This window comes from Pempheris klunzingeri, chromosome 17 (genome assembly GCF_042242105.1).
Source record: "Pempheris klunzingeri isolate RE-2024b chromosome 17, fPemKlu1.hap1, whole genome shotgun sequence".
NCBI lineage: Eukaryota > Metazoa > Chordata > Actinopteri > Acropomatiformes > Pempheridae > Pempheris > Pempheris klunzingeri.
The window spans coordinates 17,680,813-17,707,755 of NC_092028.1; the positions used below are offsets into that span (position 1 = coordinate 17,680,813).

Consider the following 26,943-nt stretch of genomic DNA (forward strand, 5'->3'; position numbering starts at 1 on the left):
ATATGAGCGACAGAGACGCCAATCGGAGCTCCAGCAGAGAACATCACCGCACTGGATTCATCAAAAGGAGGAACCAGGTTCATTTATTCATCACTGGAAAATATCACACTGATCGATCCGCTTGATTTGCCAAAGCGCCAGTCAGTTTACGCAAGGATTTTTTGGACGCGTTAAGTGGATTTAATGCTGCTGGTCCAGGTCGGACACACGTGGAGGAGTTATTATTATTATCATCATTATTATTGTTATTGGTAAAACTTGGTGATGGCAACAGTTGATGGATTCTACACTCCGGCTGTGAGTCGTCCTGTGGGATATAAGGAAGCGCTGTCTCTTGAACGGGATGAGAGAGGTTACTCCTGCTGGACCGGACAAGCCGTGTGTCGGACAGACGAGTCTCTTGGGATACTTCACGCGTGTTCAAGTGTGGCCGGTGTCACAGATGGCCAATACCACTATGTGACGTGATTTCAGAAATCGATATTTGTTGTGGTGGATTTTGGCACAAGGAGAGGAATACCCTGGGATTTATTTTGAAAGCGATGCTCAGCAGATCTCCAGCAGATTGGATAATGACAGTGCTCACGCCCTCATCCAGCAGGTATGTGACAAAAGACAATTACCTACGACTTCTACGCTTTGCCAGTGAGTTAGTTTCTGTCAGAAACACATTTTGACACATTGAGTTGTAAAAACCTGCAGCACTGTCAGTGCGCTCTGGGGTGCTCCAAAGGGGTCCCACTTAGGAATAACTTGATTTCACCCGCTATTTTTTCTCACAATAACAGTTTTGACCAAAGGTTCTCTCGTTATCTCCCTACACACCCATTTGGCCTACATCTTCACTACCAAATTACACCTGACAAACTCTCCCATCGGATTCCTTAAGACAACACTTATCAGGTCAGCTTATGTGTCTAATGTGTGTCTATTTTTTGGGGGGGGATGCAAAAAATCCTCGTCAAACCCATGATCTACCTCACATAGTAAAGTTCACCTGTTCGGGTTTGAGCACTGCGCCGTTATTCTCTGGGTTCATTACGCGCGCATCTCTCACCCTCAAAACAGACTCAAATGGATTCAGTTGTATTTGTCAAACGCATGATTTGAACTCAGGCACGGAATCTAATTGCCCCTACTTGAAAATGCTGAACTTTTCTGACTGACGTTGTCGTACACCTGCCGTGCCAGGTGTCCACACACACCGTTCACAGAGCCACGACCTGGCCACGTCATACGTTGTGACAGACGTGGTGCAACAAAATAACAGAGCAGTGTGACTGAAAGCAGCATGTAGTCCTCCCGCCTCTCCTACACTGACCCCATTCAGGTGAAAGTAAATCTCCCTCCATGAGGTGGGGGTAAAGTTATGTGTCATTAGGGCTCCCTGACACATGGCATGTACAGGAGATCCATTCTGTGCAAAGGTTGCTACTCAGGACGACTTGGATGATGTTCAGATGCTTCATTTGAGTGGAGCCCTCAGCTGCATGTGACGTGAACCTGAGAGAAGTGCTTGCACCACTTCTGCATGTTGGCATTTGCGTCTTTGCTTTGCATACCTTGACAAAATGGCATTGCATTCGTGGGTAGGTGTGTGTTGATGCAAGTTATCTAATGAAGCATCCACCTTCTCAGGGCACCTTCATCTTCCTTCACTCAGCTCTCCCTCCTCGGTCCCGTCCACTTCCTTTGCAATGAAGAATTCCACCTATTGTTGGGGCAGGGGACAGAGCCCTACTATATGTCTGTATACAGCGCAGAGCACAGACTGAGCACCCCTCCGTCCAACTCAGCACCCCCCACACACCCCCTCCATTAAAAATCTTCTCCAAACAAGACCCCCTTTCTCCACTGAAGAGGGACCCTCTGTCTAATGCCAAGTGACTCTCATGGCCAGCATTGACGGTGGGACACTTGCTTCACAAAAGGAGCTGAAGTGTCAAATAAACTCGGTCAGAGCCCCCGACACACAAGAATTCCTTTATCTGGCACCCTGGGAGGCAGACAAAGACAGACTTTGTGTCAGTGAGCAGGCCTTGACTAAACACTAGGGCTTTTTTTTTTTTACTCCTCTTCTCACAACTTCTGCCTCTTCTTCCTCCTCCTCCTTTTGTCATTTGAACAGCAGAGCGGGAGCATGTCTGTTGACGTGACCCCGATCCCCCAGCATCTGTCCTGCACACTGCCAACATCACCCCGGTGCCTGTAAGCACCATATAAACACAGATACACCCACGCACGCCCACTCTCATATACCCGCTTTTCTCACTCAGGCTATCCGTGGACATCAAAGCAGCTGAGCACTTCAATAGATGTCCTTTTCTTGGATACTTTTGTTTATGTCTTGGTCTGTAGCTGAGAATAGCAAAGCAGGAATGTGCTTTCTCACCGGGCTGAGTGTGCTGGCTGAGCTGTCATATGATATGCTTGTGGTGAACCGCAGTAGAGAGCCATATAAACACCAGGGTCAGACTCATTTAACAACCCTGTATTTACTCCACTCAACATTTCCTAGGAACTTTCTCATCACTTGCAATTCTTTGACTTTAGGCTGTATTGTCATCTGTTTTATCATGTCAGACCTCCTTCAGTTTCAGTTTTTTTTTTCACAAATTGCAATTGATGTTCCTCGGATGATTAACACTAGTTTCCATAACCTGGACAAATCAGATAAAACACACACTTCAGACTAAACAGACACACTCTTTCCACGCCAGTGGTGTTGAGCAGTACTTCTGTAGGGCTCTATAGTCTGCTTCATGGGGGTTAAAAACCTAGTCTGAATGGAAGGGAGCCCAAAGTGCTGGAAAATTACCTCATACGGTGTTGAGACAACGCTGAAGCAACACCACTGAGAAAAGTTTGTGTCCCAGAGCTGGGGCTGGCCGGCCCCAGTGATAGACATGTGCATCAGGCCCCCAGGCATGCTAATACAGGCCTGCCAGACAGCAATAGTCCCCTGCACAGTGGTTAAAGGTAAACAGATCGAGTTGCTGTGGTCCGGTGTGTTAATGGTGTGTTTATGAGCTTAAGTTGAGTGGTGATTTATCATGTCCAAACTCAAGGCTCACCTCAGGTCCCTGGCCATGATCGAGCTCAGTATCTGGTGTGTGTGTGTGTGTTTGTATGTGACATTGCACACAGGTGACAACACTGACTGAGCAGCGTGACCTCCTGGTGAACTACGTCTCGATGTCATAACCGCTCTTGACCACTGAAGGGAAATGGAAAGTGATGGGAGCATTTATTACGTATTAATTACACCCTGTTTTTGTAGCAAATGTGCCCTCAGCATTACCTCATCGGGTCTGTGGGGCACAAAGCTCAAATCACAGGAAAATATCCTTCAATCATTAGTGTCAGATAACCTTTTAATGAGCTCCATGAGAAATATCAGGCTGTAAAAAAAGCTGTTGTGTATCCTCTCATATAGAGCACCATTTACACTCTTTCTGTGTGTGTGTGTGTGTGTGTGTGTGTGTTTAGAATGGGCTCTAAAGTTTGTCTGAACAGGAGAACTGTCATTTATTAGTAGTGCAGGAACAATGGGGAGCTTGTCTCCGGGGTGGTGGGGGCCAGAGGGGGGCCAGAGGGGGCCGGTGGAGCCAGGGGAGGGTGGCCTGAGATTGGGCAGCAGCCTCTGACCAAGAACAAGCCCCTGTCTGATGGAGAGAACTGCTGACCCTTCCTGAGTAAAATGGCACCTTTGTTTCGAGGTGTATGTGTTTGTGCCTATGTGTTTATGTGTGTGTGTGTGTGTGTGTGTGTGTGTGTGTGTTAGGGAGAAGGAGTGAGGTTTTGAAAAGCTGGGAAAACTGTGTTAAGTTTTTTTTTTTTTTTTCTTTCTCTCCATGGTGATTTTTCCTTTATTTGTGATTTTCACTCAGCTGTAAGTTTTGTGATAGATTATCACAGTATTCTGCTTTAAGGAGAATTCATAAGAAATTGGGGTGAATTAATTAGTTATTTGGCACAAAAGCCCATTCATAACATTTTGTGAGTGGTCATTTCCTCAGAATTTGAAATTCTGTCGATGAAATGCACAATGATTTAAATGTCAGGAGATACACTTTAAGACCTTTTACTTTCAAAGTGCCAAAGCATACCCAAATACTTCAATTACAGAGCAAGTGCCTTCATGACTACACAGCAGAGTAGCATGTCTATCATGCCACACAAAGCTAAAGACCTCCACGATGCCTCGACACCAAACCACCGCTTCAGACTAATTAGCTATTTTGTGTTTTCTCTGGCCCGTTGCCACAGTCTGTGTGGTGCTCTCCTCCGACTGGCCCACCAGCAATTGTCTCCTCTCTGTCTAATGATGCTCATGAGGGAGAGATGCTTTGTTTAAACAGGGAGGTAAAGAAATACAAGGAAGAAGGAGGAGGTGTAAATGCTGCTGGGTAACGGCAGCAGATTGCTGATTTCCTATAAGGAAACCACAACTTAGACGGTGGTGTGTGTGTGTGAGTGTGTGTGTGTGTAAAGGAGGGTGTTCTCCTGCTTTGGGAGTTATCAGGAAGTAGGAGACTGAGACAGACAGCTAATGCTTGAGTGAGAGTGTGGCAGGGTGCTTTAGAGGAAGTGGTGAACATGAGTGGGGGATTCTCTAAAATAATGCCTCTGGGTGTGACACTTAAAGTCTGTCCTGTTTGATAAACCTCTCCCTGCACCTGGTGTTTAGACCTTTCCTTTCAGCCGCAGTGGCCTGCCATTCCCTATGGGGCGATAAAACGTGGCACACTTCCTCTGACTTCCATTTAAATCCCGCTATCCCTTCTGTCCTTGACCTCCCGTGCATGCGCAGCCACACTGAACTCTGCGGGAGTATAGAGGAAAGAGAGCACGGGAAAGATGGAGAGCATAGAAAGGTGAGAGAAAGACGGGTGGAGGACTGGCTCTTTTCCCTAACGCGCCCTCGACACACACAGAGCAAACAGCAGAGACACAGTACAGCACAGGGGCATCTCTGTCGGCCCGGACGCAGACGGACAGCACTCCATTCAGCCACAGGAAGACTGCACACACCACCCACCTCGCTGCAAGGACACTACAGATCCGCACAGTGAATAAGAGATGCTAGGAAGAGGCGAAAACTTTGCTGTTTACACTGGAATAGTGTTTGCAGGCAGGGACCCACTGTGAGGCTTGACTTCACATGCACAATACAGAGGAAGCGCATGACATTTGTTTACAGTTTTGTAATTCATTTTGTAATAGATTTTTATTTTCATGTGTGTGTGACACACCTTCAGGTGTGTGCAGGGGGACTTTCAGGTGTCTTCTTACCTGCCTTGCACGCAATAAAAACTCCAAATGATCTCGATTTTTGCGATGCTTCAAATACCAGACATTCCTTCTCCGGCTCTCTCTCAAACTGACCTCACTTGTTCTTTTCATGCTCTGGTTTTGGAGGGAAAACGTCCCTCCCTTTGTTTTTCCGCTCTTACAAATGTCACATTCCACTGAACCTGTGACCGTTTTCGGCCTTTACTCCGCTGGGTGTGGGTTGCCACGGCGACTCCGCTGCGTTTCAGCAAGTCACACCTACACAAGTAAGCCATCCTCATTCAGCAGCCGGGTCTCTCTTTTTCATTCGATCCACTCTTTCACTCCTCTTCCCTTTTCTCTCGTTCTCTGTGGGGGTGATAAAGGAGACATTTTCAGTGTGAAGAGGAGCGTGAAATTTCCTGCGTGACCTCCCCGGGACACAGCAGACCACCAGGCTCCTCAGAAGACTCTCTCTGTGTGTGTGTGTGTGTGTGTGTGTGTGTGTGTGTGTGTGTGTGTGTGTGTGTGTGTTAAACCCTTACTTGACGCTGTGACGCTGACTGCTTTAAATGCATGCCTGTCTTTATCTGCTTTGTTAAAAGGAGATTGAATAGTAGTAGAGGTACACCTGTTGCTATATTAAAAAGCATAATTAAGCTGGTTTGTTAAGTAGTAAGAATTTAAAAGGTGCACACAAATGATGTCTCATAAAAAAGCTATAATCTGGGAGGCAGATGCTCTATTATTTTTCCTGTGGGCCTGCGTGCTTTGCGGTCAAGCTGCCACAGTGAACGCTGAGCTTCAGACAGACACGCTGTGGAAGTGGCTGTCAGTGTCCCCGGTCAGAGGAGCAGATAACCACACGGTGCCAAAGTGCTGTAATGACAGCTAAAACGACTGGAGGCCGTCCAGACTTCAGGGCTGTCATCGCAGGGCATCACTCATTCAATAGAGACATTCATGTTCCTCAGCGGGCTGTTGCTGATTGGATTTCGTGTCACATTTGAGAGGTTTAAAGCTTAATCACTAACCGATGGGCTGCACGAAATGATTTTATGACAGAAAATGACACTGAGTTATATTTTGGTGTGTTAAAGACCTTTATTTCTTGATGAAAATTGTACTGCAGTCTGCGGTGGAGTTTTTGGAGGTGTGCATTTGTTGGACTCTGCTCCACCCTTGTGGACAATTTAGGCCATAACAGAACGACAGTTTGCTGGGCTGTATTTCCTCTGTTGGCCACAAGAGCTGTGGCGCTAACTGCAACCTTAGTGAGGACATGAAGGTTTTTTATGTCAGTAAGCAGTTTACAAAAATATCTATATCAGCTATGCTCAAATTTCATCATACATAGTAAAATGGAACATAAAAGTTTAGCACGGATATTGAATGATAGATTTGCCACTCAGTTACTCTGAATATATTCAAATTTGCTCTAAATGTTTTAAACTTATGTTCTTCTTTCTATTTTGTACTGTTCTACAGACAGGTTGCATAATTAATTAGACTTGTTTATCAGCGTCTTTAATGCAACTGAGCTAGGAAAAGACTGTGAGGCAGACATTTAATGCAAATATATGTAATGCTTTTCTAAAGATAGATAGATAGATGATAGATAGATGATAAATAGATGATAGATATATGATAGATAGATAGATACAAAAACGTGTGCCACTTTCTTCAAACACCACTAGAGGTCAGCGTTTGATTCTTTGGACTGGAGAAACACTGGAAGACCCCACTGCTTGATTATTATAAGAGAAAAGAACAATAGAGGAGTCTGGTTGTGACAGTTATTTTTTCAGTGGCATGAAAGAAACATTTTTCTCTCTTTCACATCACAGTTGACTCAGAGTCAGAGTTCTGTATTGTGTGGAACAGAAACAACTTTGAGGTTAGTTCTGACTTTACCTGCATGTTTTTTTCCCCTACTTTTAGCTGAACTGAATATAAGAACAGAGCTTCATTGTTTTCTGTGTGTGCAATGTTACTGCGACAGTTGGCTACACCACCCACAAGGTGTCGCTCTTGCATAAGACAGAGAAAACGTACTTTTCTACCTTTCTCTTTTCTTTTTTTACTTTCTAGTACCTTTCTGCTTTTGTTTTCTTAGATATCCACTGTGATTATATCTTCATTCAGATTGAACACTTTAACACTAACACTCTATTTCTTCAACTTATTCCTGTTTAAAATCCATCATTTCCAAAAGAAGAGTCTAGCGCAATAAAAAAAAATCTCTACATACAGTAATTCTGCTGCTTTGCTAAAAAGTCTCTCACAGACTGCTTTTTAGACTTATTTTTCAATATGTTTGATTTTTAGATTAGTATGTAATGTTAAGCTGCCATTACAGGTATAGTGCAATCAGCACATCTCTGCTCGCCAAAAGGTTAGTCTCAAGTCGAATCACTAGATGGCAATGTGGTAGCATGAAATACGTGTCCACATCTGAAAGGTAAAAGCTATTTTGCATGTTGAAGAAAGCCTGTGATCTGTGGAGTAATGGGTGTAGATTGGCATTATTATCTTCCTATTGCCCCTCATTCTAGCTCATCTCCCTTTGAAGATCAAAGTGCCCGTGTGCCTCTTTGTGTACCGACACTGATAAACCCAGAGTGAACTTCAATAAAGCCAACTGTTCACTTTGTACATCTGTCGCTCTTAACCCTTTTCCGTCCTCGCTTGTTGAAATACTGTTGATCCAATAGAGTCAACTGTTGGGCCGCGTTTCATGTTGATTGCTCAAAGTCAGCCAACACAAGAGATTTCAGAACGGTTTCAGCAAGGTTGGGAACGCAACTTTAAATGTATGGTGGTGGAGCTCGGCAAGAAGAGACAGAGGAGCTAAATGGCAATGTGAAAACAAGCATTAGCAACCAGTCTAGCTGCTGGCTGTTTGAATCATGATACGGAAACTTGGCAGTTTCTTGAGCTCTTTGTTGGCTTCACTCCTCCTCTGTGAACTTCAGACATTACAGAACACAGAGAATGGATGAGAGAAAGACACAGGTGACACAGTTAAGGAACAGGTGAGGCAGCTTATGATTGGGCGACAGTGATAGCACGAGTGTGATGCCACTTGCCGTGAAGTTCCCACTGGTTTCCTGTATGTGTGTATCTTAGTACCGTGTCCGGGCCTAAGTGGTAGTTATTATAATAATTATTGTTGTTTCGTACATGTGCTTGAACTTTTGTTCTGATCTGTATTGAACCACTGCAAATTCGACTCCTCATAGCCACTGTTGAAATATGACTGATCCTCCTGATTCAGCTCTTTTAGATGAATATCAGTTGAAGAGACCTGTTGCTCCTTTTTGGAAGGCCAAGTCTTCCGTTTCCTCTCACTGTGTACACTACATTGTTGAATGCTGACCAATTTGCTTTCAGCAAATCAGATTTCAGAGTATGTAGTTACTCAGGTTCCTGTCAACTGGTGATTCTGGCAAAACGTGTCATGGGAAGAAACTGTAGTTTCTCAAACTTTATTTCGCAAGTGCACATATGCAGTGAGACATCTTTATGCATAGATTAAGTGCATTTGTGTATCAGTACTGTGTGTGTGTGTGTGTGTGTGTGTGTGTGTGTACTTACACATAGCCACACCTCTTGCACTGGTACAAATGTATGACGGGTCGTCCATAATCTACAGCTAATCACATTTCTCCTTTTGGGTTTGTCACTAAAGGGACTTTAGCCACCTTGAAGAACTGTGTCACAAAGTTGTGCACACAGACAGAAAGGTAAACACACACACACACACACACACACACACACACACACACACACACACACACACACACACACCTCTCTGCATATCCTTTGTAATATTTTATACACTGTGTGCACTTCCTGCGGCTCCCTCTTATCTACCTCTTGCTCTTTTACCAAAACCAAAATCAAACTTCAAACTGTGGCCTTATCAAAGCTGTTGGCCTCTATTTGCTTCTGCTTCTGTTCTTCTCTTTTTTTTTTTTTATTTCTTCTCTGTTTATTCTCACTGAAAGTGCAAGTTCGCACTGCCCACAGTTTACTTTCAGGTCTTTGTGGAGAGCTTGTTGACATTAACACCTGCGTCAAATCTCATTCATTTTAAGTGTAGCAATTGGTAACCCACAACAGAAGTCCGTGGTTGCAACACTGCTCTCAGCTGCTTATCTCCTCCATCTTCTCTAAGCTCTCCAAAATTACTCATCTCTTCATAATTATTGATCATCTAAATCCTTCAGCAGCTTTTGATAACAGCTGAAGCTGAGAACCTGAACAGACGTGTGAGGCCGGCAGGCAGATATTGCTGGAGCCCACCTGCCTTTAGGGAAGAGATCGGTGTTTTTCCCAAGCTCTTGTTTATTGTAGACACCATGATGAGACATGGTAGAGCAGCTAGAGTGAGTAAGTCAAGGTGGAGCTTTGGTAGAGACACAGAGGAGGAAGTCTGAGTGCATATCTGTCTAGTTGATGGCTCAGGTACACCTCCGTCTGCTCAAGTTAATAATCGACCCTGGACTATCCATCTGTCTGTACTTTGCAGGCAAGAAGGGCTTTAGGAAAACATTTGTTCACTAGCAGCATGCTTCATATTTTAAACCTCAGAATGCATATGCTGGCTGTTGCATTAACCACAGTTTGCAGCAGTGCAATAAAGCATTACATGGTGAGCTCTTTCTCTAGAACTATTTCTTCTGGTTCTGTGCTCCCTGTGGTTGACGTTAATGGGGTGTTGTTAGTGGCAGCAGCTCCTTTACTGGCCTTTTTAACGTACGTAACACCCCCACCTCTCTCTGCTCAAAACTGTTTCGCCCCTCCGCTGGGTAACCTCCACTGTACCACTGTGCCTCCTTGGGTGACGTTGGCAATACCCCAATTAGAAACCAGGGGAAATCCTAGCGCAATGAAAACTAATAACTATATCTTCCCCTTATGCTGCTGCCCCCAAACAGGGGCTTCAACTCTCAATCAGCAGCAGCCTAAATGGGGTGCACGTGTGTTGGGGCGTGGACAGCTGTGGAAATGGAGTCTGGAGCTCAGCTTGTAGCATAGCTGGAGTAGTCACATAGACACATGTGCAAGCACACACACAGACATATAGCGCACACACAGCGAGGACATTAGCAGCGGTGCACGGCTGTTGTAAGCTTAGGTTTCAGTGTGGTGTTTGTGTGAGGTGGGTACGCATGTTTGTGTGTGTTCCTCTGCTCGTCTAGAGAGCCTACACTCCTCCACTGTAAACTTTGCCAAGCTAGCCTCTTCCAGACATCTGTCTTTCCTTCCCTGATGCACACATATGTCCACGCCACCTTCTCAGTTATTCCCCAATTCCATACAAGCTGCAACGTGAAATTCAAACCCAATATCTGTGCATAATTAAATGGGTAATCCACCTCCAGATATAATTACAGACGGGATATTTTTTAAAATCACGATGTACTGTATTATTTGTGCGTCATGTGCACTGTGTGGCCTGTAAAGGCAGGGAGGTATGTGGAGGTATTGATATAAAAGTAGCTGGTCTCACATGTTTACTGTTGCTCAGAGGCTTGATGGAGAGCCTGGTGGCCTGGAGGACAGGGTAAAGGTCACTCAGGTGGAGGTTGGTCTTTTCCACCCCCTTCCAGAGCTGCGGCGCCATGCGTCAGACCAGCTGGCCTGCGCTGTGCTCCAACCAGGGAGAAGAGGCAGAGAGCAGATTGAGGAGAGGTTTTGGAAAATGTGAGTGAAGTGGTCAGGGACCTGGTGGTTACTGATGGCAAGTTTCCCTCCTGCCAGCTGCCAGCTTATCGACTTTAACGATGTGAGCGAGCGATGGCCAGTCCCTCTGCCCCCTGGGTCTCCGTGTCCTTCATGCCCGCCAAGGCAGCGAGAATGGCAGCAGCACACCAATAAAGCCCCACATGGTACTGATTGAGAGGTATTAAAGTTCCCTTTCTCTCACTTGTGTTCAATCATTCGCTGAATCATGAAGATCAAACAAATTGAAGCAGCCCAGCATGTTTGATAATCTTAATGCCTCAAGTGTCGTGCTAAGTCAAATTGCTTGGTGTAGATATCTTTAATCATAATAATGAGCAGGTATAAAGGTATAAAATAATATAAATACAATATAAATACCACCCTGGGGCTAAATGGCTTTTGCAATACTCTGCATTGAACTTTTATACTTTTTTTTGCCTTGCCCCCCCCCCCCAATTTACTGTAATTTTCATCTCACCTTCCCTATCACCTCCTTCCCTCCTTCTCCTCCCCTCTTTGAGAGAGCTGTTTTGGAAGCAGCTCCAGGGGCAGCATTCATTTAAGAGTCAGATATAAACAGGCATTAAAAGGCAGCATGGTCTTAATTAGCTGAAGCTGCGCATATGTTTGGTGTGATTGTGTAATGTTTATACTTCAGTGCGTATGCATGCATGTGTGTGTGAGTGAGTATGTGCATGCTGTGTCAGGCCACCGTGCTAATCACAGAGCCTGAGTTTTATTGCCCTGTGCAGTGTTGTAACAACACCGTAAGACGAGCAGAGGACCTTCGTGCTGAGGCGGGAGAAGGAGCACACGCCTGTCACAGTGACAATGGTGACTGATAACTGTTAATGTCACCGACTCAGCTTTTGTAACACCTACACACGTACCTCATCTGACTTTGTGCAACTTTGTGCCTAACATTACAAAAAATGTTTCAAGTAAGAAACATGTGACACTGATTTGTCTTTCCTCACAAACAACCATCTTTCAGATTCGTCTCCCATAAGTTTGGTTCAGCGTGTAACTTGGTTTTCACATTGGATGGTTGTTTTGTGAACAGAAAACATATGAGCTGGCAGGGTTTGTGAGGCAATGTGCGGTACTGTAGTCCAAGCTGTGGTCTTTGAGTGCAAACTGTGTGCGTACGTGTGTGCCAGGGCCAGTGATCTACTCATCGTGGCTTTCTCATCCTGACCACAGTTATTAAGGCCTTCGCCTCGGAACCTGCTGTGATTATCAAATCTAACTAACTGTCTAGCTCCTCTTCTTGAGAACTACCTGTCCCTGTGCTGTACAGTAAAGCAATGACATTTGGCCCAGTCATAAAGGGAGCTAAAAGAGCCATAAAACACCTTACGATGTCTGGGTTTCTGTAGCCAGGCTATTAAGCTGTAAAGCCCTATTGTAAAAATCTAGATTGAACTGATATAGCTGAGGAGAGTGCAGCAAAGATGAAAAGGGCCTTGCTCAGCCATACTTTCATAAACCTACAGTGGGCTTGGTTTTTACTGGTAAGCACACGGGGAAATTCTTTGAATTCCCCGGCCTTACACCCTCACTCTACTTTTGCCGCCCCGCAGCCAATACCTCTGGCTACGCGGGCTCATTTGCGGCGCGCTTGACGTCACAGAGAGATCGATTAGCGAGTGGGTTGTCGCTTCTTAGCCTCCAGTTTAAAAAGACGTTTGACTTTATAGTTTGCACATTGGACTGAGTCTGTAGATAAGAAAGTACAGGTTGTGGGAATAGCCATATTTAACCTTGCACTCACTCGCACACAGACGCACACTAATATTCAGTTACTACCGTGTAGGTGGGCCAGATCTCACGACTGTCTGACCATAGTGGAAGCGACCCACATGTGTAAGTTTGGACGCACCATTCTGCTGCCCTTTTCCTTTGTCCCTCGCCTCCTCTATCTATCTTTCTATAATTGTGTCCCAGACCCAGACATGTCCATAAATAAACTGGGTCTCCCTCTACTCAACCAGACCCAAGCCATGTTTATGTTCAGGCCTGTGTTGGGGGGCCATCTGGACCACTGGGCCTGCCTCACCGCCTCTTTCTGGGCTCAGGTGGAATCAAGATGTGCCATCAAATACCAGCATCTGCTTAATGGACTAACATAGGCTTAAAACATAACCACTGGGTCATTGGAGATATATTTTTTTAAACTTTTATTGAAGGTTAAACAATCCTTGACTCGTGCCCCACACATTTTTGTTTTAACACTTTGCAGTCTTAGCATAGCACTTAAAAACTAAACAGTAAGAAAAAAAGATCCAAATATGATTTTAGAGTCGCTGTGGTTATATAGTCATTAATTATGTATCTAAACTTGAGTGTTTTCATTATTTTTCAAATGCTCGACTATTGTAAGATGCTTTTTCCAACCCTCTTTCATAAATGAATCACTCCAGAATTATAAGCTCTACCTTTTGGCCAGGACAGCACAACCTTCCAGTCCCTGCTTTACTCCCTCTTACCTAATCTTTAAAGAAAGTGAGAGAAAATTTTTCAAGACAGACAGCGGAGGAGATTTTTGGTTTATTTACATTAGCTGGATGTGGTCTCCTGGTCTTTATTTCATTTAGTTCAGGAGCCAGGCCATTAAAACTAATGAACACTTATTACCCCGAGTTGGATCCTGAGCTCCTTGCTAAACATCCCATCTGTAGCTGTTTGTTTTACTTGTACCTGATTATTCAAACAGAGCAGTAAAACATGTGGCTGAGCCTTTGCCTCTGGTCTTTACAGGTTGTCTCATAAACAGTCTGATCTATGATATGTGATTGGACATGAGAGCCACAGTTTTTATAAAGCTTTTAGATTTGATAGCAAACACGGGTGGTCTTCACTCTTCCTCTCTAATCATCTTGGACTGAATCAAGTATTTTTTAATGTATTTATTGTACAATCTGACTCTTTGGGATACTGTGTCATTATTAGAAAAAGAAAACCGTTACATGAACACAGTGTTTTTCAGTCTTGTTGGGGGGGGGGCGGAGTGACAGATTTTCTTGATATGTTCTAATCAAGACATCTGCTTTGCAAATGTGAACGCAAATGTGAGTCTAAGATTCCTCAGCTGGAGCACAATTTGATGCATTGTGATTTTTAATGCTGCTGACAGATGTAATGGCGTGTTTTGGTTTCTGAGAATTTCATTGCAGGCGTAAAGAAGCATTCTAAAGCGTGCTGCATTTATTCTCTCCACGAGTAAATTACATGTCTGTTTTGAATACCCTCTGATAATGTATTTAACAAGTTGGTATTTTAGAAGATATGCAGCGCTTCTAGTTTACAATGTAAAATATGAAGTTTCACCTCGCGGCCTTTTTTATCATGGTTTCAACACCACCAGGATTTGCTTGCTTGATGGCTTTATAATTGTTTGCTGATCGCCAGGTGTTGGATTGAAGATTATAGCGACAACTGACAGCTGTGTGTGTGTGTGTGTGTGTGTGTGTGTGTGTGTGTATGTATATATCCCTCTGCTTATGTGTGTTTGTGTACATGGCACTTTAGATGTGTCACTGCAAATCTTCAGTGGCATTAGAGGATGTTAGTGAGTGACACATGAAAGTGAGCATTTCTGTCCCCTTGCGGAGACCTTTGTGCTGCATAAATCAGCCCGAACAGCTCGGGTATTGTTGAGGGAAGGAAAGAGCCCTTTCTTCTGACTCCTCTCCCAACACTTGTGGTTTTTAATACGATACATGCATACGGAAAGCATAGTCAAATAAACAGCGTGTAAAGTTTCCCCGTGTCTGTACCAATCCATCAAAAAAAAAAAGAGATGGATCTCGGCTTTCATCCCGCCCTCCCTCCCCCAGCACTGTTTCACCCCCACCAAACACCTCTCACTACCCCGCAGCCCCTCTCATCCCTCGCTGGAATTTCCCTGGAGTCAGAGTCGGCCATTTCTACTTGTTTTAAACTAATTAAATATTGTTAGAAGGTATGCCATTTAAGAGCACCTTTGTTTGTCAAATACAAGATAAAAGAAATGAGAGAGAAAAGGAGTGGAGCGAGGCAGAATGGAGTAACAAGCCTGAAAATGAGATGCAGGTGATGAAGGACAGACTGAAAGATAAAAAGATAAACATTTCCTGCCTGCTTTTCTGCCAGTGACATTACCTCTGCACCCTGAGGAGGAAGCATATCAGCCCTTTTCGCTGAAACCCTATATTGTGAAATTAAAAGGTAGGGCTTCGTAAGCTGCTAAGTCTAGGTCAAAGCAATGGTTCTAACGCTCTTGTATTACATTTCACTTAACATGCTATCATTGTAAAAATCTGTAATTAGATATAGAACACTAGGCACCACACCTATAAATCTAGCACGATTATAAAGGCCTGTGTTGGCTTGATACTCGGACTCCACCTACGTCAGTGGCACAGCTGGCACTCTGTGACTGTGTGTGTGTGTGTGTGTGTGTGTGTGTGCACTCACAGGTTATACACTATATCAGTCCCTGTTGTACTTAGTCATTCTGCAGCTTTGCTCTAAAGAGTTTGGAGATCTCACAACAGCACGAAACCTTCTTTTACAACCCTGCTTTCCTTGTTTGTACTGAAAATCATAGCATATACTGGCAACTCGGCAAACAATGGAAAGAACAGATTAGAACATTACAGCATGACGTGACGACAAAATATTTAGCACACGAATGGGCCCTGGGCAGCTGTGTAAAGTAACATAAAGAAACAGAGAGCAGGGGAGATGTGAGCCAAGCGTTGTGAGAGAACATCGAAGACGGGCCTATGGAAAGAGTTCAGGTCCTCAGAGTGTCTTAACAGTAGCTACTGGTGCAGGAAATACTGAATCCTCACTGCAGGGGCCTTCTTCTGTTCTCTCCTGGAGAGAGGGTGCCTCCGAAGTGCCTGATAGCACACGTTTTTCTTGGATGCCTCACAAAGTCTTTCCTCCTTCTCTCTGCACATCTGAGAATGTATTTTTATCACAGAACAGATGACAGGGGTAATCCTTTGGTGTCTTGCCACCCCCCAACTGACCATTTACTTCCTCTTTTTGTTTTGCTTTCCCTCTATTTCTTTACCCCCTCTTATCAGCTAATCCCTCCCTGTATAGAACTGTCAATTAAGAAGCTTAGTTGATAGAAAACGAGACCATTTTGGAGGCATTGAATGTGTGAAAATGCAGTGAAAAGGGGGGTTGTAACTGGCCCTCCAACCAAAGAAAGGAGGGAAATGGAGCCTTTTGGTGGGATTCGTTTACCAAAGGAAAGGCTGTGTCGCCTGTGAGAGGTCGGACACAGAGCGTTGAAAAGTGGCACAAAAATTGAGTCGAGAAATCTCCATCCCTGGCCGGTTTTGTTACACAAATAGTTTGGATCAGGGATTTTGGACGTCACTGAGACACTTTTGTAACTGAAGCATAGCTGACCTTAGCATTCCTGACCTTTGTCTAGGGATGCAGGAAAATGGCACAGCAGCATCTTGCACAGCAAACACACACACATACACACACATACACAGTGACCTACACACACACACACATAGTGTCTGATCTGCTTACTAGGATTAGTCACAAATGACCTGGTTTATGACGTGGCAAAATGCTGTGATTAAGATTCATGGAATTGCGGTTTTAAAGTGTTTAGCCATCTACTTTTGTCTCATTGAGGAAAGACTAGTTCAGCGAGGGGAGGGCCTGTTTAAGAAACAAATATACCTGTATGCATGTAATTATAAGAGGTGTTTTGCTCTGAAGGCAAGAAAATCAATTCGCAAACAAAGTTTGGATTTCATTAAGTTAGATTTATTGTAGAATTACATTTTATATGCATTTTCATGACCCTCTAAGCAGTTTTGGTGAAAGTAACTAATCATGTGTGTTAGCTTTCACTATTGTACAAAGTAAAAACTACAGCAGTCATTTTGGCTGAATCTTTTTCATTCTTCGCAAACCAAGAAAGTCATACTCCAGAGCCACTCTTAGACTGTGCGAGTACATCTAATCTACCTTAAACTGGATGAGTGGCAGGCCATTTCTGCTGTGAAGTTTGAGATTCAGCTGGGGGTGAAAGAAATGCTTTCTGTGTACAAAACATAAACGAGATGTGCTTTGGAACAGACTCCGCGCTGTGCTGCTGGGAGAGGAGAGAAGAGGTGAGGGAGGGGGGGGGACGGGGGGGTAATTGCCACATTAAGGGGAAGGAATTCAAAATAAATTTAATCTCCCAATCCCTTTCACCCCCCAAGAGGTTTACAGTGAGCATGTTCCGTCTTGTTATGAGACACAAGGAGAGCACAGAGAGAGTGAAATGGAGACGGGAAGAAAGAGGGCGAGGTTCTGATCGCGGTAACCGACTGGCTCTTAACCAGGGTGAACTTGTGTGGGAAGGTTCACACAGAAGGAGCAACTTTGTATGCAAAAGCTGTGTATCCAGTTGGTCGTGCCACGTTTGTGTATGTGTGAAGTAGCACAGATGACCTTTTGCAGCCAGAGCCACATTTGCATTCACTCTTCTCTGCCGTTACCTTTTCCCACAGTGCCTCACTCTGTAGCTGAATAGTGTCATCAAGGTCCAGAAGCATGTTTTCACCCTAACTAAATACACCACACCAGCTAATTGCACTGACTGGCACATCTTCAAGAAAAGGAAGGAGAAGTGGGGGGAGTGTGGACATCATTAAAATCAGCTGCTAATGTGTTTGGTTGGACTGAGAACTTGCCAATTCTGGGGTCACGACAGAGGATGATTGAAAACCAGTCGTTTAGCTAACCGAAGGCTTTCTTAAGCACAGATTCTCCCTTGTGATGTCTTTTGGTCCCATTTTTTCCATCAGCTAGGGCCCTGCTGAATAAGCATTTGCTGTCCTGGAAGTCACTCCACTCTTTTTCTTTTTCTGAAAATAACTTCAGGTGAGTGGATCGCCCAAAGCCGCGATGAGGCTGTGTCAGCTTGTGAGGTGCAAAAGCAGGGTTAAAGGCCTGCTGGAGTCTACTGTATGTCATCGTGTGGTTTGGGCTCTCACTTGGACATATGGTGCGGTGTATTTTTATAATGTAATCATTCCTCCTCCTGCAACAACACTGTTAAAGCTTTCTGCATGCTGGGGCAAGAATTCAGTCAAGAGCCCTGTTGACCCAGACACAGCAGAGCATAAACAATGGAGCTTGGGCCGTGGCAACACACACAGCGCACATGGACACACAACAGCACACACTTTAAACCACGCAACTTTTGTCGCTGCCCAAAAGCTGCTTCGGTTCCTGCAAAATCGTCCAGAGTAGCCCTGGTACTGTCTCAGTGTTGTAGTAATTAGATCAAACGTGGGCCGTTGGTGCTTACATGTGGGTCCTTCCTAGTGGTTTTATTAGTGTGGTGTGTTTACTTGACCAAATGTAACCTGCGGTATTGTGAGATGAGTCATCTTCCGCTGTCAAGGAGGGACGGCGAGGTCAGCTGGAGGCTTTTCTTCCAGGAGCAGTTTAAGTGACATTGATTTAGCTTTCAGGTAGTAAAGGTGATTGAGATGGTTGCACAAGCGTGTAATTATGGCCTCTCCCTATGCGTCTGCCATGTGTATCCTATCTTTCTACCCTCATTATCAGCTGTAAATATCTATCTACTGTATGTAGTTGAAACCAGGTCTCCGGCACTTAAATATTGTTTGTTTCCGGTGTTGCTGCTGACAAAATCATACTTCTTCTTAAACAAAAAAAGAGAAGGAAACACTCCTCACATTTTGCCTATTCAGCTTGGACAGATGCCATTTAATTATCAGTCTCTCTGAAATGAAGAAATGCCGCCGAAGCTGCCGCTGTGGTGCAGGAGGATTGACAGCATGATTGAATGGGATTGTCTTTGCCCCCCCTCCCAGCTCATTAGGGAAACACCAGCCTGGGTTTCAGGGTGCTGACAGGCTGATTTGGTGTGATGGGGTGCCCTGTGCATGCCGGGTGAACACTGCGCTCTGTGTTGATGGGCACTGTGGGCACTCGGATCACATTTCTAGCAGAAGCAGGAAGTGAGAATTGGAGGGTTCCTGTTACCAGGCCCCTTCTTTCCTCCCGGTCCTACACGGAGCCAAACTCAAACCATGTGTGTTCTCACCCTGTGGACCTCCGCATACAGCCGGCCTGGCTGGCTGGTTGGCAAGTGCTGTGGTCTTCTGAACAACATGTGACACCAGGAAACATTCAGCCCCTCCCTCTTGTCATTGTTATTTGAATCCCCCCTCTGTATTACTCCACTGGGGTCTCTTGGGGAAAGTGGTAAGTGATTCCTCTCTGTGTCCGGTCTCCAAATACACAGCCCTCCCCCTTGGAGCTTTCATTTAAGGTTAGGCACACGATGGATGTGATTGGGGAAGTACAGTAGTCTGTCCCTGGGGCCAAAGGTCATTTCCTGATACTCAAGCTGCCACGGGTTAACAAGGAGCAGATTAAGAAAAATGGCTTAAACTCACAATGACAATTGAGGAATTAAGCCACTAGTTACGTAGTTACATAGTAATTACATAAACTGATCAGCATTCATGACGAGTATTAAGCTGGTGGGAAAAATAATCGTTGTAAAAATGTATTATTTTTATTGTTGTTTTTTATTAGAGAGAGATGCCTCTGTATTCCTCTTGCTCTCGTAATATCTCTTGCTTTCCCCTTAAAACGCATAACTCCCTTTATAGCGTACGCACTTAAGTGATTTACAATCGTAAAGAATACAGTATAAAAGCACCTCACGGCCTCAGTCATCTGTTTCAACACAAACATACTGTGTCTTTGTCAGTTGATGACCATTTGCGCACCGAAGCTCATGTATACCTGATTGTGTATAGTTCCATCAAAGTATTTTAGTCATTGGTGACATGTTGTGGCATGGGAATACCCTAAGATGAGGTATTTATGTTGGTGGAAAGCGAGGGTGTATGAGGCTGATTAGGTGAAATACCCGTCTCTGCTCTCAATCCTTCCACTTCAAAATGGCTGTTTACAGAAAACACAGACTGATGAAGGGATAATCTGTCAAAAATACATGTGCCACTTCTCTCTCTCTCTCTCTCTCTTAATGACTCATCTGGTTCTTAGCTTGTAGCCTCAGCGCTGCAGATAGTATACATACAAAGTAGAATTTTAAAGAAAAAGCTTATTCTAACAGGTTGGCTGTGTTGGCATTCCTGCAGCCACTGTCAAGCCTTTTGTGAGGGATTGTTCCGGCCCTGCTTCTGCCTCATTCCTCTCCTCCGTCTCATGTGAAAGTCGCCCCCAACCCAGCTCCCGCCGCCCATTTTTTTCTAATGAGACACATTGTATGGACACCTGTGGGCTGCCGTTTTCCACTGGCGGGGGAGGTGAGGGTTGGGGGCGTGGCAGCATCGCCAGCTTTTAATCGAGACGCGTTGACTAATCGCCCAAGGATTAGCCTCTTAGACAAGGCCTCTTTCATTCTGACACTCGGAACCGCAAAGACTCTGCGCTGGGATGGAGAGAGAGGGGGAGAGTAAATTTTTAGGGGGCTGGGGGGAGTACAGATGGCATACTGTACCTGGATGTGCTTTGTTTGATCATGCCTGAGCCTTCTGCATGTACACACACAGCACACATATCCTGAGGCTGGATCTTTCCCCAAGTTCTCTAACTGGAGACAGCTCTGCATATTTGTCACAGCAATCACATACTATGCCTCTATTAGCAGAGAAGTGAAGGAGTACGTTTTCACAAGCACAAGCCCTCGTGCTAACTGTTACACTTACAAAAAACAGTATAGTATTATTACTTAATTGATTTTGAGCATCCAAACCATTGTACCATCTCACTATATGCCACTAAAGCACTCTGCTCACCATACTGAATGAAGATGACATGATTTTTTGGGGGGAATCTTGCCCTTTCTTCAACCCTCTTACAAACAAACACGCGTACTCTCGTGCACACAGACGCGCTCTGAGTGAGATTGAGTTTAGCATGCCGTGAATGGTTTGTGTATGTGTGTTTGGGAGTGGGCTGTGGACATGTATATTGTTGTATGTAAATGAAGCGGGGCAACACCGGCGGGGCTCTGTGGCGTAGCTCGGACCTGATGTTGCCCAGACTCTTCTGCTGTATACTCTAGGGTTTGATGAGGTCATTCATAACATGCAGTACATACACATATATGTGACACACACACACACACACACACACAATGCACTCATAGAAATAAGGAAGTCTTGCATTGCTGGAGGCTGTGTTTTAGACTAGTGCTAGATATACTGTATATTCTCACTCTAAAATGGTAATTTATTAGGCAGAATATTTGATTTATCTGTAATTATCTGTTTTTTATATCATCGTATACTCCTCAGACTGAGCGCTTCACTTGTATAGTATAACGTCGTCAGACTGGTGATCTAAAGTGAAGCAGCAGAACCGCAGATATTGTCTTTTATTCCACACATTCCTCATCCTTGTCAAAACCTCACGCCTACATTGGCCACAATGCAACTCGACTGCCGACGGCTTGTGTTACGCTAGTTGCTTGTGTCATGCTCATCTGCTAGTTTCGAGCAGAGATGAGGAGCGGGCTGCAGAGGTCTGGTAAACTCACCTCTCTCTAACTGCTCACCACCATTTCAAACTTTCAGTCTTCAACATCACCAATGGCAATTTATCACACTATGCGCAGCTCCCTCTAGAGCCACAACTTTATACAACTTTTTCACATTTGCAGCACGACTCCTCAAGACCCGTAAACAGGCTTTGATGTGTAAAATTGGCAGAGTTAATGCAGACCTTGTGACAGACTTGACAAATTGTGAAACTATTCTTCCATCCATTAGAAAAGCGGAATTAAATTTCCATTGCCTGATGCCTTTGCTCTGCCATGACCTCCGCATGTTCTGCTAATTACTGCCTCCAACTACTTTATATTTTATATATATACACTTGTCATTTGTCTGCAATTTGTAATTTTCAAGAAAAAATCTTCGTGGTCAAGGTCCCTGTAAGAGAATGCATTGATGTTCTAGATAATGTGCTTCCCCTGTATTTGTAATTTAAGCCTGTAAGGTGTGACATGCTGTTTTTCTGGATTCTCCATTTGCAGTTTCCCTCTAAAGCCTGAGAGTTTCAGGTTTCACACACCTATCAGAGTAATCTGCTACTCACTAAGCCCTTTCTGAATAGGACATGGTGCAGAGCAAGCACAGGCCCAAGTCAACCTTGTGGCATGACAAAGGAGGACAAACACCACAGTGACTCTTGTCTTTCTCAAAGGCCTCTGTTAGGGTAACACGTTCCGGAGGTCCTGCATTGTTCCCTCGATTAACTCTGACTCTGAAGTGTCTATTTGAACTGAGCAGCCCTAAACCAGCAGGCTGGGATCTTCAGAAGTCTTTCTTGTACCTGATTTGTTACGGTGACAGCTTTTGTAAAGGTCACGCTTGTGTGGCAGTCAGGCTGAGCTCAGGTGTGCAACGTCAGCTGCTTGTTTGCTAAGTGGTCTTATGTGTTCCTTCAACTGTGCACACTCTCAAGTTGCCCTAGAAGAAACACTTAAAAGGAAGACATTGAATATCAAATTTATAGGATTATAATCTCTTCTACAGGAAACTGGATTAGAAAGATCCTTTCCATTTGTTGAACTGCGCAGTTCAGCTTCTCAGAATCCAGTTCTCCGTACTGTGTTTGCTCTCGAATACATACTGAGGCCTGTTGTTTGTCTAGTCACAGGAGCAGCCTGGAAGCGGCTGCCAACCTGGCTCTGCAGTTTGTGTGCCGTTTCACTCAGCTGGTGCGGAAAATGATAACAAAGGAAATAAATTAAATAGCACTAAAGCATTTGCGGTCGGGGAGATAGAAAAGTGAGACATATTTTACAGCAAATGGGAGGGGCAAGGTAGAAGCTGAGGCTGCAGGATATGAATAGGTGTGTGTGTGTTTATATATATGTGTGTGTGTATGTCTGTGTGTGTTAAAAGGTTGTGTTTATGAAGCACAGAGCTGGGAACTAAGTGTTTGGCCCTCCAGGTGTGTGTGCTGGTGGTTGTCGGGGCTTGTGAGGCCCGCTGCGGAGGTGGCTACGTGACAGCGGTAATGATAGGTTGTGGCGGGTGAAGACATGAGTGTGTGTGTTGCTGCAGGCAAGTGTTAGCTTGGCTTCTGATGACTTACACACACACACACACACACACACACACACACTAGCCCGTGCACACAGTCAACAGTGTACCTTATATCAGACTTCACATCCCACGCAGCAACAGCAATTAGACACATGACATCAGGACGAGTGAGCACTTGCCAAGTGAGGAGGGCTAAGTTCTACAAGTCTGGGGTCAGATAATCCTCAAGCAACCAGCTCCGTCTAAAATGCAGCCTCTTAAATCAGGTGACAGAGGGGTCAAGTTCAGGTTGAGCAGTAACCTAGCAGAAAGGGTCAAGTGCCTCTGCCTGTCTGATTGCCTTTGACCTGTTGACTTAACAAGATGATGTGTGTTTTTTGCTATCCCACATGCATTTACACCAAGTATGGATGACTCAATCAGTATGTGGACTGCTTATGTGTTTGTGCAGATGAAAAACAATTTCAGACTGAAAAAAGAGTACTTTTGTCTTCTTCTAAGCATAACAATTTATTGTGTGTACGGTCACATGTGTGTGAAAACGTTCTGTTTAGATTTGGCGCTACTTGTGACGCCACATGAGGAACCCGTTGAACATATAACCTCCTTCAGCTACAGTGACAAGACATCCCGGTTTGTCAAGCTGTGTGTCCTTAGCCCCGACAAGTATCTGTAAAACAACAAAATGGTTTTCAAAATTCACTTTTCACAATTAAAATAATACTTATAACATTATACTTGTTTTTAGCACTTTATATAGACATGTGTCATGATCTGTCCCATTCATTATTAGCCTACCTACCTCACTATGTAAACATAAACAATCCACCACACTCCTTCCTTTTGTTGGACCGCATCCTGATAAAAACGTCCATGTGCTTTCAAACCCTACTGACGTTGCCCTACTTTCAGCCATTCATAAGGCTGGCGGTCCCTCCCCACAGTCCACCTTGCTGTCCACCATCACTAATGCTAGCTCTGATAATGAGATTTTGGAAGTATTTTTGGAAGTGGCTGCAAAAACCCACACAACAATAAAGATTTATTTTATTTTGGATGGACCTGGTCCCCATAATGGCTGCAAAACACAGTGGTTTTGTGTGTGTAGCGTTGTTTTGGATGGATCAACATCAGCTGTCCATGACCCGACTTCAGACTGTATGTTTCATGTTGCTTTGCTTTTTATTTGACAGGTTAGCCTGTTGATCTTGGTGTATCATGTCGCTCGGCTAATGTGTTTCAGCTTCAGAGGCAGCAGAGCTGATGCTGGAGTTTGTTGCCACTACCTGCTCAGGTCTGTGGGAGCTGACCAATGAGAGCTTCTCAGAAGAGACAGGAGCTAAAATTGAGCTTTCAGAAAGGTGGTGAATACAGCAGTATGCAAAAAAACAAAATGTTTTTTCAAGATTAAAGCATATAACAGTTGAAACAGATAAAATTTAGAAAGAGCTCATATCCCAAGGTTGTTAAGAGATGATATTTAATTGATAACTGATCAGATTTTATGGACTTTGTTTCCGCAGAGCTAAAAACTCTAAAACTTTTTTACATGCTCTTAGACAGTGAGGGCACATGAGCTCTGAGTTTCAATTAGTTTCTTGTTTTATGACAAGCACATACATACCTGGAGCCCATTAAATGGGATCTTCGACACACCACCCTCTCCTGTCATTTATAGCAAAGATAATAGTGTTGTCTGACAAAGATGCTCATTGTTGTGGTTTGCAGAACGGCTTTGCATCTTGGGGAAACAGAACTTGCTGTGGCGAGCCGCACCACACAATAAAGCTCTCAAGAGGACCTTTTCAGTGCCGGGGCGTTCCACAATGGTCTCACCGCTCCGGCCGCATCCGTTTGCCCAGTTCCGCGCTCCTCTGTTCAGTGATACCGCACACACACAGAGAAGAAGACAGGGAGGAGGAGAGACAACAGGCGAGCTATTGTCTTGTCTTCCATACGATGGACTCAGAACTACTCATGTCTGATGTCTGAAAAGTATGAGCTGTGGTTTCGATTAAGACGTTTGAGTTGCTGCTGCTTTATGGCAAGGTGGCTCTTTAATGTGTCGGCTACCATTTAACCTCCTAAAAATAAGACATAGAGGAGTAATGACACAGAAGACGAGTGGCTTTTAGAGAGGTCCCTTGTCATTCTGAAAATGGCAACTTGCCACATACCATTCAGCCAAGTAATAAAAATTTTCTCCATGACAGATGAACAGTGGGTAACCGCTAGTTTGATTTGGTAGCTTTTGTCCACAAAGATGAGACGCTATTGTCAGGTGCGTTTGTATAAATCCTTGTCAGATTATTTTTCTATGACATTTTATATTCTGAATTGAACTCTAATGGGGCTTAGTTCAAAGAAGTGAAGAGGATATTTCCTGCTGTCTCAGGGCTTAGTGCTAGTTCAAAGCCTTCCAACTGTTGACAGCAGCTGGTCTTCTCAGGAGCTCTGACTTTGTCCTACCCTATAAAAAAAGCTTCTACTCAACTGCTTCAGTCAATCCCCAACAGTACAACACTATACATCCCCCCGTGCACCGTAGTAGAAAGCCTTATGATTTAGACAGCATTAAGCTGTCTGGAGAGTTATCAAAGCTTCTCTCATCCATCTCTGACTCTTGTTGTTTCTCTCTGGTTCATTTCTTTTCCAGTCCCATAGACGGTAGTGCCCAGAGGCAGTGTCAGTGCTTATATTTGTGATTTTGTTGGCAGAGGAACAATGGTTTAGTTTAGGCAGTACATTCCTGATTATTGACACACTGTGGTATGGAGAAGGATTAGTGAGTGCCTTGGCTTTCTGATTCCTCTGCGTTGGCTCGTGAGCAACACCTGGGTGTATCCATGACAACAGGGATCACAATGAACAGTGATTTCGCCACCAACCGGTTCGACAGAGAGTCTGTGGCGATGCTTGTGCAAGGAGGGTCACTTACCAGAGGAGAAGTGGGAAATGTTTGCTCGACATTGCTGAACGCAGTACAGAGTGAGTCGTTGCAAAGGTGCCCAGCTATAAGCATTTCCATTACATTTCCATAAAATGAGAAATTATAAAATGTGTTTATGTGCAAGTTTCTATCCTGTGTGTTCAGTATGAATAGTTTTATAGGGTGGAGATGGTGGTTTATGGTTTCTGCAAGAGGAGCTGGTCCCATTCTGACAGCCCTGATTACCTGTGTCCGGCGAGCCCACATGTGGTCTGTGGTGAGATTGCCCGATAGCTGGGACTGAGGCTGCATTGTTAGCCAACAAGCAGTTAGCTGAGGGTCTCCTAAAGACCTGCTCCTCAATCTTATCAGCAGGAGCCCACAGGACCCATATCAAGCATCCTGGTAAAGACTTCCACTGACATCATGGCCTCTAGGGTCTACCCCAGTTATAGTTTCATCTTTTAGAACCTGTTCTCGGTTTCATAAGGAAGCATGAAGAACATGAAACCACATATTGTCTTGCATCTATTATAATTTGAACACACTTCATATAAAGGTGTCCTCTTAAGGAACGAGTGCCGCAGCATTGCTGACTCTTAAATCTGGTGGCGCTGAATTGAAACCCAGGGTAGAAAGCTTGCTTGGTATCGCCGCCGTACCAGTGTGTTTTGATATGACATGAATTATGTTTTAATTTTTAAGAACAGTCCTTGTTTAAGAGGCGTCTTGGCATTTTCCAGCAGTGTTTTGGTGGGGAACACCCGAGTTTGATTGACTACTGCAATCTGTCGAGTGTGGTTGCATTCCGGAAGATATCATCAAATTGTTCTCATAAACACAGATTTTGATAAGTAGTTAATTATGTTTTTCATTTTACTATCTTTTACATACCATGTGGTGCAGCATGTGGGAAACATAGTGCTCTGA

At 44.4% G+C, this 26,943-nt stretch overlaps 1 long non-coding RNA gene across 1 annotated transcript in view; it reads left to right on the plus strand.

Annotated features, from left to right (window-relative positions):
- The first annotated feature begins 357 nt into the window (after nucleotides 1-357).
- Nucleotides 358-26,943, plus strand: part of LOC139217030 (uncharacterized) — a 49,532-nt gene continuing 22,946 nt past the window's right edge. Inside the window, exon 1 of the long non-coding RNA XR_011585593.1 lies at nucleotides 358-601. This is a non-coding gene — a long non-coding RNA (uncharacterized lncRNA). The remainder of the gene's footprint in view (nucleotides 602-26,943) is intronic.